Source organism: Prionailurus viverrinus, chromosome B1, assembly GCF_022837055.1.
Source record: "Prionailurus viverrinus isolate Anna chromosome B1, UM_Priviv_1.0, whole genome shotgun sequence".
Lineage (NCBI taxonomy): Eukaryota > Metazoa > Chordata > Mammalia > Carnivora > Felidae > Prionailurus > Prionailurus viverrinus.
In genome coordinates this window covers 199,081,890-199,099,002 of record NC_062564.1, presented here as the reverse complement: position 1 = coordinate 199,099,002, position 17,113 = coordinate 199,081,890, and the positions used below count along the sequence as shown (strand labels likewise).

At 42.2% G+C, this 17,113-nt stretch overlaps 1 protein-coding gene across 1 annotated transcript in view; it reads right to left on the bottom strand.

Moving 5' to 3' along the window:
* Nucleotides 1-8,012, bottom strand: part of CLNK (cytokine dependent hematopoietic cell linker) — a 164,949-nt gene extending 156,937 nt beyond the window's left edge. The window contains exon 1 of the mRNA XM_047856125.1: nt 7,831-8,012. The gene's annotated coding sequence lies outside the window, so the exon portion shown is untranslated. The remainder of the gene's footprint in view (nt 1-7,830) is intronic.
* Between the last annotated feature and the right edge of the window lie 9,101 nt (nt 8,013-17,113).

The window sequence follows — 17,113 nt, the reverse complement described above, 5'->3', positions numbered from 1 at the left end:
GCTTAGAATTCTGTGCTTTCATTTCAGGGATAGAGTTCTCATGGGAATTACAGATACCTAAGACTCTGGAGATCTTTGGGGTCCAGAAGGAAGCCCAGTTTGAAAAATACTGCTCTACCCTATGACGCCTCCCATTAAAACGTAATCCACTGCTCTCAAGGTATAAAGAGGGCCTTGACAAAGAGAGGTGCACAGTGTGGCTGGGGTCCTGGGAGTAGAGGAATCCCCACCCTAACCATCCTTTTTGACCAAATAACCCCACAGTTTTGGAGGGGATGGTCCCAATTATTATATTTGGTTATCTTACTAAGTACTTTGTGCACTGAAAAGCATTCTTTTTGTTTGTTTTAAAATTGTTTATTTATTTATTTTGAGAAAGACAGAGACACACAGACACAGAGCAGGGGATGGACACACACACACACACACACACACACACACACACAGAGACAGAACCCTAAGCAGTCACTACTCTATCAGCATGGAGCCAGAAGCGGGGCTCGATCTCATGAATCCTGAGATCATGACCTGAGTTGAAATCAAGAGTAAGACACTTAACATACTGAGCCTCGCAGGCACCCCTGAAAAGAATTTTTCTTTTTAAGTAATTATGTGTTAAAACACATAAATATTTCAGAAAACTAAAATAAAGGAAGCCAGGTCCTATAGATAGGAGGGTGCATAAGATTTCCAAGGAACATACATTAGATCTGGGCCTTAAAACCGGTATGGCTGCTTCGGAGCTGGAAACCCGCCTGGGGTCTCAGTGAATGTGTTAGGATGAAAAGATTTGTTTTATAAATGGATTGGATTTTGGTGCGGATCTTAATCCAAAAATAATTAATACCCTTATGGTATCATAAGCAGTTTACACAATTGGAAATATGTAAAGCAACAAATCACGTTTCCTTGTTATCCTGGAGAAATCTTGTTCTCAACTGGGAATTCGCTGGTGCTACCAAACCAAGCTTGCACAAAGCCATGTTATCATAAATATTTCTGCTGCATTTCACCTGATCCAAAATTAATATTTTATGAAGGAAAAACAATGCTTTTATAGTGAGGAATCTTTTGTTTTTCTGTTTTTTGGGTTTTTTTTTTTGCTCTTAAATATTTCTCATTTATTCCTGGAAGATAAGGCTTATAAAAATGCTAGCCTCTTTATTTAAAAGTTTAAGAAACAGCATTCGCGTAATGACCGTGCACGTGAGCAGAGCTAGAGGAAATGGCTGAAAGCAAACCACGAGGAGAATATTAGAGAAAGTCAAGAAGGTACGACATAGCTCCGCAGCTAAGACTGGGTCAAGGCTGGAGGGGAGGGTCAAAATGAAGGCTTGATTCTTTTTCTCATTAAAACACAAAAACAGGAGAAGTCATACAACACACATCTGATTCTCTATACCGTCATATCCAACAGATCCAAAATGGTGGACGTTACTTGGAGTCGAGGGAGGGAAGGAGGGGATACTGGGTGTGTATTTGGGGAAAAGGGCCAGGGAATGTGTGTGTGTGTGTGTGTGTGTGTGTGTGTGCATGTGTGTGCATACGTGTCTGTGTGTGGGCACACCTGCACATGCTTTGAGTAAATGTGTTGAAAATCTGATTTCTCAGACTCAGATGTTTATTAATTCGGTCACAACTATATGCAATTTTCTTCTATTTTCACATAAAAAATGAGAAAGTGACATCTTTGAGATGCTCAGACTTAGAGGAAGCTGTATGCTGATTGGATTTCTATTTCTGTACCCTGGTCAGAGCAATCAGCTACATTTAATTAAGTATAACATTTAATTTTATTGGATTTCCAACAAATGGAAGCCTTTGGAGTCAAATGGATTGTTAGTATAGATTTTTTTTGGAGGAATATGGGAAACTGCTTTCCTAGTTTTTCTGCTATTAAGTATGGGCATATTTTTAAAAAAGATTTTGCAACTGTCTTGGTAACAAGTAACTTCCCTTAAGTATCTCAAGGCAATGTGCATGAGAATCCATTTTTTATTTTAAATGATCTTGAAAACACCCTTAATGATCTGATGCAATCTATAGACTTTGGAACTTATTCCTCCTGGTGCATTTTGTTTTTAAGAGCCATATTCTTTTCTCTTTTGCAGAAAGGGTTACTTTCCTTCCATGGTAAGCTTTTTCTCTTTCCCCCCTTTTTTTCCATGTTATAGTAAATAGTCTCTTCCTTTATCCTTTTTCTCTTTCACTCCTGTTGTTTTATCATATCCCTTTTCTTCCTTCTGTTCTCCCTTCCTTCCTTTTCCTCCATTCCTCTTCTCCTTCTCTCCATCATTCCTTCTTCTTGCTTTCTTATCATTGAAATTGTTTTACTGCTCAGATAAAACTAGACTGTAGCAAAACTAAAATGTAGATGATCAGGAGCCTCATTAGATGTTTCCTTATCATTTTTTAAAAAGGCTTGCCTGTTTGCCTCACCCCATTTTCATTTGGCTCTCATAAATCATGGCAGAATTTCACTGATTGGGGCCAATACTGCCAGACCCCTGTCTGTCTCTCTATCTATCTATCTATCTATCTATCTATCCATCCATTTATCTGTCCATCTATCTGTCATCATCTGCCACAATTTATAGGCTGGCCTTGGGGTGGAGATAGGCCTGGTGACCCACCTCCCCCATGGACATCTAAAGACTGCTGGTGAAAGCACTGTCATTCTTGAAATAGTCATTTATTAAGCACCTGCTATATGCTGGTTGTTTTATGATGAGCTGTTTCACAGTAAGGTAGGTCTCAAAGAAGTTTGAGAGCATCTTTAAATCCAAAGATTGGGCATGAAAAGCCAGGTAATCTAATAGAGACTGGACTGAGAGTAATATAATCTATAACAACAACAATGACGGCAGCAACAATAATAGTAATGCCATCTGCTGAATTCCAGAACCCTATGTAGGACACCCTGTTTACTTTAGATTCCCTCATACAGCAACAATCCAAATGACCCAGATTTTTCAATATTGAGCAATCCTGTCATTTTGTTCAGCAAGACTTCTCTTGAGCCAAATCTGTCTAGTGAACAAATGCACAGTATGGATTCAGATGAGGTCATTGCTTTCTTTGTAACTTCAAGTGCATTTAGGACTTAACTCCTGAATTGAGCTTCCTCCATATAATTAACTCTTTCTTTGCCCTTTCTTTTATTCAGGATCACTCACCTGGCAAATCCCTAAGCCCGGGTGTGCTGAACTATACGGTATGCCATGTGACTTGAGTCTATTTCTCCAGCACCACCCCCCCCCCCCAAAAAAGGGGATATAAACACTGCCTGCCCTTTACTCATAGGATAGGTTTGAAGACCAAGTGGGATGGTGGAAGTGAAAATATTTTGTCAACTATAAGCAGTTATGCAGTATAGTTCAACAGGCAACTGTTGAGCATTTTCAAGGACACCGAGGATTTGAAATTGGCAAGGACAGTGTTCTAAATGAATTTCTATCATTTTTCATTAAGTCTTAATATTTTCAGAGGATCAGTACATTTGGGGAGTTGTAAGATACTACCAAGGCTCTGATAGATGAATGATTAAAATAAATAGGAAAATGATGAGATTAGCCTCCTGGAGAAATCACCTTAAAATAGGACTTTAGGTCAAGACTCTTTTTTTTTTTTTAATGTGTATTTATTCTTGAGAGAGAAAGAGAGAGTACGAGCAGTGGAGTGTCAGGGAGAGGGAGACGCAGAATCCAGTGTAGGCTCCAGGCTCTGAGCTGTCAGCACAGAACCTAATGCGTGGCTCGAACTCATGAACCACGAAACCATGACCTGAGCCAAAGTGGGATGCTCGACTGACTGAGCCACCCAGACGTCCAGGTCAAGACTCTTAAAAAGCAGGAAAAAAAAGCCCAAAGAATCTAATCAACGTTTGCCTGAATAGCAAATAAACTCACATAATTGTGCTAAAAATGATTTTATAGCCACTATCCTTTACTTGGTATTTAGTAACTGCCATGCAGCATAATACATAATTTTTATATACTGCATCTCATTTCTCCCCACAAATACGAAAGGTGGATATTGCCATTCCATTTTATAAAGGATAACTAGAGGTCCTGAGAGGTTAAATAATGCTAAAATCATTCTGCTAGGAAGTGACAGTCTGAATCCAAACACAGGCTATTTATTTCTCAAAGAGTGGGTGGGGTGGTGTAGTGAGTAGAGTTTGAGAAGAGAAGTAGGATTTTGGGGTAGGGAAGTGTTCTTACAGGGAATATCCAGAGAAGTAGAGCTGGTCAGGAGATCCCCAGCCATGCCCAGGAGTAAGGGGAAACTGACCTATGAACATCCATCCATAGATAGACATGGGGCAGACTAGCTTCCGGTTTCTATCAAGACATCAGACCATCCATAGCTCAGTGAATTGAACCGCCATGATGACCCAGTTCTGACTTTGTTTTCAGGAGGCTGCCTCCTGGCAGTAATTTGGTTTCCTGCATAGATTTGCCTACTGGAAAGGAACTTATAACCCAAGTACACTTTTAACACGAGCAGAGTTACAAAAGACAGAGGTATGGGCCAGAATGCCAGAGACAACACCCTGAGTCTCATCAACTTTGGATACCTTGGATGGAATCTGCAAAGCTGATGACTAAATTTGGGTCCACAGGGACTCTTAGAGGTTGGGCCTGGGCTATTAGCCACCCCTCATATTTATCTCACACTAAATTCAACAGAGAACCCACCACCATGGAAGGCTGTGCCTTGAAACACATGGATATTGAATTTCCAGATCTTTTGGATCCTCTTAGTTTATATAGCAAACAGCAGTGCACCACGGACTTCCCTTTCTAATGCTTGGGTTTTTGGGAGTCTCTCGATTAGCATCACCAATGAAATAAAATAACCAAACTCATACACCTGTTTTGCTATTGCTTGTGGTATATCTGGGAGTCCTAACATGTTATTGGTTAGTTTGAAGGAAAGCGATGCTATGATCATAACCCTGAATACATCCATCAGAGCACTGATGAAGCATCACGCACAAAGCAGGAGCTTGGGACTCAGGGAGACCTGGGTCCCATTTCTGACTTTCCCTCTTATTCACTGTGTAAAGTGGACAATGTAGGGAATCGCTGTGAACCTCACCATTATCTCATACCAAGTAAGAATAAATATACTCACTAAAAAAAAAGAGTGAAACATGATGATGATTCCCAATGTATTCTGTATTCTGTCCACAAAAGTAACAAATGAAACAAAACGCAGAAAGGATATTCCCATAATGAATTTTTTTCCACTGTTCTGTTTCTCATGGTAATTTTTCTTTCTTAAGTTACTGATATTGAACTTATTTAACTGGATCTTTCTCAAACTTATTGATAATTCACTTCACGATATCACTGGAGATTTTGTTTCAATCTGTAAAAATAAATCTAATTTAGACTCGAATAGTTATCTCTGTTTAAAGATGTAGCCCCTTTGAGCATTGCATCTTTCTCATGCTAGAATGGGTAGACATAGCCTGGAGGAACTCTCCAGAACTCAGGTCTTGGTGGACCTCGGCAGTTGTCTGCACTAGTGCATATAACTGCTTTTTAAAAATTATTATTGAAGTATAGTCGACATATGAACGTAACTACTTTATGTAGTGGTGTTCAGAAAAAAGATCCTTCTATCTAGCTCTGCTACTGACTGTGTAACCTTGGCAATGACACTGCCCAGCCACCACTTGTCCATTCCCTGAATATCATCTCTGTGTCAGATGCTGTAGGTACATCTGCTCTCATCTTCACAGCAACACACAAAGTGTATCATTTTACCCACTTTCATATTACAAGACGCCAACAACATCTAACTGAAGCTCGGAGAAGCTAAGCCACTTACCCAAAGACACAGAAGTCACACATCACATTCGTACACAGCTTTGACTGCCTACAAAGTTCCTTCTCTTTCTCTTGCACCGTGCTGTACGCCCTCATCAACTCTCCTGAGCCTCTGCGGCAACATCTTTTAAATGACCTGAAGTCGCCTTCTCTACTTAGTTGAGGCTGCTTGCACAGGCCATGAAACTGTGGTATATTACTGTTCTCTAATGAGATTATTAAAATAAAACATTCATAAATTTATCTGTATTCAAAATTTCATGGCATGTTTTAAGAATGAGGCCAGCACTGATCTGGGGTGAAGAAAGTAATGGCGAGCGAGCCGACCTTTATTGAGTGCACACCAAGTGTTAAATATGTACCACATTTCATTTAACGTAAATATTATATTATCGAGGCTAAGTAGTTGTCTGTGCAAGTGCTACGTGATGCTGCTCCAACGTAAAGATGTGGGAATCGAGGATCGGAGGAGATAAAGTAACATGTCTGGTCCAAGTGGCAGAGTTTGGATCTCGACCAGCTAGTCAGATGTGAAACCCCACAGTCTTTCCAGGACAGCACCTGACTCAAGGCAAAGTGCGCTAGAAATAGGAACTCCTGATGTGAAGGCCAGCGCTGGCCAGATGGTACAGAAAAGAATAATCTTTGGTTTTAGAATGGTCTTGTTCGTGGAGTCATCTGTGAGGGCTCCTTGGAGAGAAGAAAGAGAAATATGACCTACAGAGGGCCGGTGTCTAACACCGCTCCAGGAATGGCTGCAAGATGAACTCTGGGAAGCTGCCAGGAAATACTGTTCCTCTTGGTCACCTCAGGTACAATCAGGGTACTTTTTAATTCTGTTAGGACATCAGTGGCTGGACAACTTTGAACATTTACTTGGACCCCTTGAGTTCCCCTGTAAACCAGGGAAAATACTACCCAACTCTCAAGGTCGGGTATGAGGATCAGGTGAGTTAATGCACACAGACTGGCCGTCGAGAGATAGAGCTGTAAATGCCAGTCGCCTTTCCTGTTTCTCTGGGGGCATGTTTTATCTTCAGTTTCTCAGAGGCTTTCTGAAGTTTTGTCATTTCTCTGGCAGACCTCCAACTGGCCTGTCCTACCACTGCCTTCCTAGGTTTTGAAATAACCATTCCCTGTCGTTTGAGGGCCCCCCCCGGGAGTCCAAGGGAGCAATAGCACCGAGGGGTATGCTACAAGAGACACAAAGGGTATGCTCAGATAAGTAACATTGGCACACAAGAAAAACATCAGTGTTGATAAATTTCCTCCATGACTGTAGCTTGTAAAGTGGACAGACGTTGATGACCCTTAACTCCCTTTTCTGTGTCATTTATGTTTTGTCTATTTTTTCCAAGAAAAGCCTGGCAGAGGTGCCTCCCCAGCACTTTGGAGGGTGAGGATTGTACCCACCTTCACTCTTATTCTTGGGCTCCTCATCCCTGTGAGAAGAAGGATGGTTGGCATGATTCCAAAGTCACACCAAACCGGAAAGGAAACAATTTCAATTTAGAACATTAAATATATATATATATATATATATATATATATATATATATATATCTCCACAGGGGCTCCAGGAGTTAAGTTAACTTCTACTTTCAATGACCTACTTTGAATTGAAGCTGCCTTTCTAGGGGGCTGTCCTAATGAAGGTCAGCCAAGAAAGCCAGCAACCAGCCCGGCCTTTGGATTTTAGGAGCAAACAGTCAGGGGGTCCAAGCTCCGGGATGAGAAGACTGAAAACATCTAGTCTTTTAATTTTTAATGGGTAGGTATCTTGATTCTTTCTTCCAGCAGAATGAAGAGATCTTTAGAAACTGAGTTAAGGGAGCTGGCTTTCTTTATGCCGCTCGATGCTTTATAGAAGGCCCAGCATTCAATGTTATAAAAACTTTTTTTTTTTTTGGCGTGGTGTCTCAGCTCTTTCCTAACGATCATTTATGCCAGTGAGATGCCCATTCAGAGGGAGCTGGCCTACTTAGTTTACCTGAAGAGTGCGGCCGTGCACAAGGTCCGGTGCTGAGATGCTGGTCTCCTGCGAGGGGTTCCCGAGGCGGCATTGCAGAGACGTCTGACAGCTGGTAATCCGTAAGGCAGTGGGGTGAACTGTTCTCAATGCTAAGCAGTGTCCTTCAGCAGAAAGCCCCTGCTAGGTCCGTTTGAGGTTGTGTTTCCTGTGAAATGCAACCACAGACTAGGGTGGTGGGACCTGTGTGTGGGTAGGACTTCCTCTTTGGTCAAAGTGCAGTATGTGAAGGTCTCTCAACCCAAAAGGATGTCCTTAAAGATACACGGAGTCCCTTCATAATTACCAGAACACACCTACACAGATTGCTGAGCAACACTCGAGCATAAAAGGTGGGTTTTGCCAGTCTTGTTTCACATGCACACTGATGAACTTGTGACCTCATGTTGCAGTGGCTTCCTGAGGCCACACGAGACATGCGGACCAGATCTGTCAGGTGCTATGGTGAGAACACGGGTCTGGCATGAGAAATGCCTAGCTGCTTCTTCTTAACTGTGTGATCTCGGACAAGTTTCAGTTTCTCAACTAGCTTCCATTCCTGTGATTGAGGGACAATAATATTTACATTTTAGAGTTGTTCCAAGAAACGAGCAAAATAATGCAAATAAAGACCTGCAGCGAGATTTGGGGAACATATTTGGCGCTCAGCATATTTAATTTCTCTCTGCCTTGCTTCTGGTTCATTTAAACGGGCAGTAAGTCGTTGCAAATGCCTGGTGTAATCTGGCTCTCGCCATTTGACCCTCTGGTTTTATATGCATCGATGTTGAATTCCACAATAAATCCCAAGATCATTGAAAATAAATTCACAGGTGGAAGTTTATCTTTTCTTGGGTAGATAAATCTGGTGTTGACCTAATTTATACCCTCAAGGTAACACTAAAGTAGGCACTCATTAAATGTTGGTTATGTGTCAAGAACTGTGCTGACCAATTTGCAGGCATTATCTTACTAAATCTTACTGATAATCTTGGGAGGAAAAGGCACCTAAACCCATGTTGTAATTGTGAGAACTGAAGCCTACGAAAATTCAAGACGTTTACCCACTTTATCAATTAGCTTTTGATGCACCAGGGACTTAAAACAGTAGCCATTTTATTTAGCTCACTATTGTGTGGCTCACTTGGGCTCAAATGAGCCCACAGCTCATTTGCTCTGGGCCTGTGTTGGTTTCCTGGGGCTGCCGTAGCAAAGTTCTACCGAATCGGTGGTTAAAGCAACACAACCGTATTGTCTGCTTCTCAGTTCTAGAGGCCGGAAGTCTGAATCCAGGAGTCCACAGGATTGGTTCCTTCTGAGGCTGTGAAATAAGGCCTATTCCAGGCCTCTGTTTTTGGCTTGCAGATGGAGGTTTTCGTCTTCGCATTGTGTTCTTCCCATGCCTGTGTCCACATTTCCCCTTCTTATAAGGATACCAGTCACATAGGAGTAGAGCCCACCCTAATGACCTCATTTTAACTTGACTACTTTTTGAGGACCCTGTCTCCAAATCAGGTCACATTCTGAGGCACTAGAGGATAGGATTTTACATATGAATTTGACTGTGGGGGGCACAATTTAACCCACAGCAGGACCTGATCATCTGGTCTCTACTTGTTGTCTGGCATGCAGCTGGAGGACGTGGGCTCCTTACCTTCACGTTTCCGTTGGTTGGCAGGAAGTTAGCCAGGTGCCCCAGTTCTCCTCCAAGTGGCTTCTCACCATCCAGCAGGCTAGCCCAGGCTCATTGATATGGTAGCCTCAGGGTTCCAAGTGCAACAGAGAGGAAAAGTCTCAGGCTCAAGTCTTTTCCAAGTCTCTGCTTGCATCCTGTTTGCCATGGTCCCCTTGGCCAAAGTAAATCACAAGATCAAGTCCAGAATGAATGTGGGAGAACATCACCCAAAGGGTAGATACAGGGAGCTACCGTGGCTGCCTTTGGGAAAAAAAAATCTAATGCTCATGTTGGAATCTGGTTAGTAGTTGGACTACAACAGGATTGTAAGTCTTGATGATATGAAAAGTCCCTCCTTACACATGCACCCCCATGTTTATAACAGCGCTGTCAACAATAGCCAAAGTATGGAAAGAGCCCAAATGTCCATTGATGGATGAATGGACAAAGAAGATGGGGTATATATACATACAATGGAGTATCACTCGGCAATCAAAAAGAATGAAATCTTGCCATTTGTGACGTGGATGGAATTGAAGGGTATTATGGTAAGTGAAATTAGAGAAAGACAAATCATATGACTTCACTCATATGAGGACTTTAAGAGACAAACAGATGAATGTAAGGGAAGGGAAACAAAAATAATATAAAAACAGGGAGGGAGACAAAGCATAAGAGACTTATAAATATGGAGAACAAACAGGGTTCCTGGAGGGGTGGTGGGAGGGGGGATGGGCCAAATGGGTCAGGGGCACTAAGGAATCTACTCCTGAAATCATTGTTGTACTATATGCTAACTAATTTGGATGTAAATTATTAAAAAAAAAAAAAGTCCCTCCTTTTTACCAAAGAAGAATTGAAGACAGTTTGGTATAGTAGAGAGTTGTTAATAGTGTAGGTGGCTTTTATTCTACTCTGGGGACTCAGGGAAGACTCCCTTTGGGACAGGTGATATTAAGGTCTTTAATGATGAGCTGGAATTTGCTAGAACTAAAGAGGGGAAAAGGGGGAGGGAGAGCAAGGGAAGGAAAGAAAGAAGGAGAAAAAGAAAAGAAGGGAGGGAGGAAGAATGAAAGAAGTAAGGAATGGAGCAGGAAGAAAGAGAGAAGGAGGGAGCAAAGGTCAAGGAGAACATTCAGGGCCAAAGCAATTGTTTGTCTAAATGCCTGGGTGGAAGGGACAGCATCTGTAGCTCATTGGTGGAATGTAAAAAAGCAGAAGTGACTGAAAGGCAGAACAACAGGGCGAATGTGGCACAGAAACAGCCCGAGAGACTGGCTGCGTTCTCTGAGTCTGAGCCAGCCACCCACAGGCTCCCATTCATGTCTTCCCTCTTTCTTGCTGTCCATTCTACATTCCTCAGCTGGAGGACCCCCTGATAGTCATCTTTGATTTGGGTGATAATTCATTCTGTGTTAGTTGCTTCATGAGTTCTTATCTCTTGCCCACCACATTCCATACCCCACCTGCATAGTTTATGGGGTCCATGGACCCTGCGTCATACTAGGGGGTATTGGGAAATCCTAGAGGAGTTTGGGTTTTAGCGGCCAGATCAAAAGTCATGAGATTTATCACTGAGAGTCTACCTGGATTTGGGCAAAAGACTTGGCTGTTCTGTCTCATATGTAAATTGGGGATGATGATATTTACTGTGAGCATTACGTTACTTACCTCCTGCAAAGTGTCTTGTACTATGCCTGGCATTTAATTAGTATCAGTCCCTTGGTTTTCCCTGGGGCCCTCTTACAGTGCCAACTACAGCATAATATGAGGCCACCAGAAATAGTACCTGGTGGATAGGTAAGTGAACCACCCCACCTATGAACAAAGGATGCAGGCTATGTGCCGAGTTGCCTGTGGGTCCAAATGGGACATTTCTGTCAATGCTTGACACAGTGAGTTTGTTGAGATTTCACTCTCTGGCTAGTCCACTCAGGGTATGGAGCCCTTGGGTAGATTGTATGGAAGAATCACAGGAAAAACCAACCCTCCTCAAAAACCCCCCACAAAAAACCAGAAAGCAAGACTTTTAAGACCTAATTATGTTCAAGTAGGACCATGGTTCCTGGGATGGAGGGAAAGAAAGCTTTTATTGGCTCTTGCAGGCCCTGCTGGGAGGCAGACTGCAAAACTGTCAGGCTTTGGAGTTACTCTGGCTTTGTTCAAATCCCTCCTGGCTCCACTAATTGAATTACTTTCAGCAAGTTATGTAACTTAACTGATTTCTCTCATTGCTCACCCTTAAAAAAATGGAGCATGATACGCGTAACCTCATGGCATTTTCAGTGCATGAAATGATAAGTTTATCACATAAATATAGGTAGAAGAGAAGGTGTAACCACATGTCAACCACCTGGAACCCATTCAAACAGTTCACTAGATATTTTTTCAAATTCTATGAATTTAATGCACATAAGGAGAAACGGAAATTTTTATCTATACTTTAAAAAATTATTTTCTGATTTAAAAAAATGTTATTTTGGAACAATTATAGACTCACAAGCAATTGCCAAAATCATGTAGAGAGATCCCATGGAGTACCCATTACTTGCTTTTCCCCAGAGAAACTGGCTTCTTGTGAATAAACATTCCACACAGAAACAGGCTTAATTCTCAATTCGCTTTTCTCTAAAGTGGAGACAATGTGTTGGAGAGGCAAAAACAAAAACAAAAACAAAAAATCATAAAGCCTGGCCTAACCACTTTCCTGCTTTTCTTCCTCTCTCGTTGGTTTTCTTTTGCAATTTTACGAACAAAATAATATCATGGGAATGCAAGCTGGTGCAGCTACTCTGGAAAACAGTATGGAGGTTCCTCAAAAAGGTAAAAATAGAACTACCCTATGACCCAGCAATTGCAATACTAGGTATTTATCCAAAGGATACAGGTGTGCTGTTTCAAAGGGACACATGCACACCCATGTTTATAGCAGCACTATCAACAATAGCCAAAGTGTGGAAAGAGCCCAAATGTCCATTGATGGATGAATGGATAGAGAAGATGTGGTGTGTGTGTGTATATATATATATATATATATATATATATACACACACACACACACACACACAATGGAGTATTACTCAGCAATCAAAAAGAATGAAATCTTGCCTTTTGCAATTATGTGGATGGAACTGGAGGGTATTATGCTAAGTGAAATTAGTCAGAGAAAGACAAAAATCATATGACTTCAATCATATGAGGACTTTAAGAGACAAAACAGATGAACATAAAGGAAGGGAAACAAAAATAATATAAAAACAGGGAGGGGGCCAAAACACAAAAGACTCATAAATATGGAGAACAAACTGAAGGTTACAGGAATGGTAGTGGGAGGGGGGATGGGCTAAATGGGTAAGGACAACTAAGGAATCTACTCCTGAAATCATCATCGCACTATATGCTAACTAATTTGGATGTAAGTTTTAAAAAATAAAAAAATAAATTAAAAAAAATAACCTCAGGTGGTTAAGAAAAATTGTTGGTCCTTGGTAAGCATCCTAAACATCCTGGTGTTTGGTGTTTGTTTTCTTCCTTTTGTGGGTGGTGACTGCCAAGTTCAGACTCCTGTCACACCGCTGGTCTCAGGATCGTGTCAAGGCCTGACGTCAACCCTGAAAGCTGTATGTGCAGCTTGCACATACACATATAAGCCCCCAAACACAAGAGGGACTGTTCAACATGATCATGGTAGGTGTGTTTGTTTTATAAATTCCTAGTTGAGGGTACTGTCTCCTGTAATGGATCAAAATCCATGTACTTTTTATAAGTTATATGAGAGCTCCTGTGTGAGAACCTAGGTTAATTGGCACCAGCATTTATGGTTTTTTTTTTTAATAGCTTCACACCTGTTTATGTCAGGGCCTCAGGCAGTTTGATTCCAGGACCCCTGAATGGGGCTCACCTCATGCTAATTGCCTTACATCCTACATCCTATCTCCTCCAGGAACATTAATTATGAGCCTCTCAGTTAGCTGTGGTCTCTCTCACATGCCTCACTAGCACTCTGGAAAGGGGAATCTTGGTGTGAGCATGAGTTGAGTTCTGTGCTGGGTTTCAGATGTGCTCCATATCAACTGGGTCTATGCCCTCAGCCGGGCAATTTTCATGAGTGCTGAGAAGTAGCTCCCTAGGGAGAACCCAACATATAAACAGAGTGGATATTCAAGCTCCTCTGGTATCTGGGGAACTGTAGCAGGTGGGCTTATTCCCATAGAAGGTCCATTATCTCCAGAAAAGACCTTCAGAAGTCCCTGGCTTCCTAATAACATCCTATAGCAAGGCAAACCCCAATGTAGGTAGACCTAGAGCTCAGTGTAAGAGATCACGGGCCAAAGGTGAAAGGCCATTGTGAACATAACAAGGTTTCTGACCTTTTTGGATTTATTTTCTAGCCGAGTTTTGTTGCATTCACAGCATGGAAGTGACAACTAAATTCAGAAAGAACTTTTGCCTTAAATCTCTGCCTTCACAGAAATGCTAGGTGGTTTATCAATTAATGAATATCCATTAAATATAAATTCAGTGCTTAGTTCACACTACTTTTCTCCCAGAAGAGCCTCATGGGACTAACATTAAGTAAGACCTCCTTGTTCTAGGCACTTTGCATAAATGCATAATTTAAGTATCACAATAATGCCTCCATGTTGGCATCATTGTTACTGTTACCGACGTGAGAAAGCAGAGTCTCAGCACCACCAAGTTCTCATCACACTGGTGATAGAGTCATTTGTCCCCACTGTCTCCATAAATTCCTTCCCTCCTTTGGCATCATGAGGGCTCCACAATGCTGGTGTGTCTGTCCTGCCAAGGCTATGGGAACAAGAAATGGCAGAGGCTACGGTACCTGGAGAAATGCCAGTGAGAAAGGAATATGTAAGAGAAAGTGCAGCACATTGAGGGAATGATACAAGCTAGCAGGACGGAGAGTGGCCTGGGATGGATGGGGTAGGGTGTTTCTTCATATAAGGCAGTGTGAGGTTGAGTCTCTGCAGAAGTGACATTTGAGCTGAGGCCTGAGTGAAGAAAAGGACCCAGTTAGATGCAGCTCTGGAGGGAAGGGATTTCTGAGTGGAGGTGATCCCATAAGAGGTTGTTAAGGAAATGATGAGCTTTTGGGGGTGAGCTTCATATGTCTTATTAAATCACAAATTCCTTGAGGGGGGCCATTGTTGCTTCTCATCTTGGAACCCTAGACAACACCAAGAACCCATTGTGTATGCGTATCACCCAGCAGTTGGGTGAATGGAATTGGCTGTAGACTACACCTCTCATTTTCAAATGATAAAGTGGAGGGAGCCTGACCAACCACCAAGGCGAGTCAGGGGGAGAATGAAGACAATGGCACCCATTTCAGCCTCTCAGCTAAATCTCTTTAAAGACTGGCAAGGCTATGCCTCTAATGCTACATTTAAATGGCAGCCACAGTCAGCCATTTATCTTGAGCAGACACTTGTTTAGACAAATCTGGTGAGGAGTGTGACATCATCCACACACATGCAAATCTGCCATGGGTTGTTTGCCAAACACTTTTGCCGGAGGTTAAAACACTGTGGTATTTTTAAACCATGCAGGCAAAATCACTCCCTCTCCACGCAGGAGCTGAACCATTGCCAGGGTTGCTAAATTGGCAGGGCAAAGGGCCCCACACCATCTGTCCTCACATTGGCTGAATTTAGGTCTTGAAGTGAGAATCGGATTAAGAAAAAAGAAAACGGCATGAACATCAGGGAGGAATCTTGATAAGTTTCTCTTGACACGTGGGATGAGCCATCAGTAGGGGAAGCAGTGGAACAAGGTGGGACTCAAAAAGAGAGGAAGGAGGCCACGCCTAACACCAAAAATGGAGTCGGACCTTTGGCTTTTAAGTGGAGACAGGGCTTTTAATCTCTCATGCGTGCACGCACTCTCTCTCTCTCTGACTTTTTCCTTTTTTAATTTTTCTTTTCTAGGAGGAAGGAGAAGGAAAGTAAAATTGCTTTTCTGTCTTTAAAGCAAATAGGAAAAACCATAGCTGGTATAAGTAGAGTAACTACACTTTTCAGACTCTTTCCTTGAACTTTGCTTTTCTTCATTGGCCTCTCAGTCTATAATGCATCTATCACTCATAATTTTTATTTTTGGGACTCATAGCAGTGAAGTTACAAGTCTTGACTGGATCCTGCAGCTGGGAAACCACTGGACAAGGAGAAACTTTCCCTAGCCAATAGCTTTCCTTTTTTTTTTTTTTTTTTAAAGGAGGAAACAGAGGCTCAGTGAAGTTAAAAGTAAGGACTGAGTTCACGGTTAGCACTTGTGAAGCTGGCAGTTCTGTGGCTTGGATTTGAAGGCTGGTGCTCTTCATATAGTCCATGATGCTATCCCTGTTCCAGGAGACTTCTATGGCTCTGGGGTTTTCTAAGAGGCAGTGGGAGCATGGTTCCTTAATGATCACACATTAAAACTCCTAAAGGTATTTATAGCGGCTAGAGGAAGGCTAGTGTCTGTTAATTCAGGATGCTGTAATGAAGTGCCATAGACTGGGGAGCTTATTTACAATGGAAACTTGTTCTTCATAGTTTTAGAGGCTGGAAGTCCTAGCTCAGGGTGTCAGCACAGGTAGGTTCTGGTGAGAGCCCTCTTCCAGTTGTAGGCTGCCAACTTCCGGTTGTATCCTCAAAATGGAGAGAGAGGGCAAGTGACTAGTCTAGTGACCGGTAAGAGAGCACTAATGCATTCCTGGGGCTCCCCACCTGCATGACCTCACCTCATCATCGTCACCTCTCAAAGGTGCAACCTGCTTGCACCATTGCATTGAGGGGTGGGATTTCAACATATGAATTTTGAGGGGATGTAAACATTCAGTCCAGAACAACTACAATCCTAAGAAGAAGGGTGTAAAAATGAAAGAGGTGAAAGAGAACAAGGAAAAGTTTTTTGAAATACATGCTCCATGAGGGTGAGGCTTGTCCCTGTTGGAATCTATCATGTGGAGCATCCCTGGGCACGGAGTTGTACTCAATGAATATTAACAAAGGAATGATACCACCTCGTTGGGGCCTGGACTTTAATCTGTGTTGTTCATGCTCTGTTCTGGCACCTGGGACAGGACGTATTCAACCTTGAAGATTAGCAGATGGAAAAGAGAAAAGAAAGGGTTAAATAGGCTTTTCAATTGATGCCAAATAACTTGAATACTGAGCCTCCGTAGGGTCAGTACGAGGTCTTAGATGAAGGCATGGTCCCTGTTCTGAACAATTGCCCAATATGGATTGAATATATTCTAATAAATTAATGAGGAGACAGGGTTTTCATTATAGGCCTGTGAGTGTATGTGTAATAGAATTTCAACTGGGAAGTAGAACCTGTTCTGGGCGTCAGGGAAGCTGTTGGAACAGTTTGTGAGACGGCCACTCTATTTGGTTCTTTTGAGCCTGGTCTCTCATAGCAACAGGTGTGAGAGGGAGGAGAATGTGTAAGAAACAATGTGATGGTGATTCTGATGGTGTTGATGGGAGACAAGGCTCAGGAGTAAAAGCGAGGTGTGATTAAAGAGTGAAATCATTCAGCGATGTTTTGATTTTAGAGCCTGTTTTGGGTTGAACTGTGTCCCCC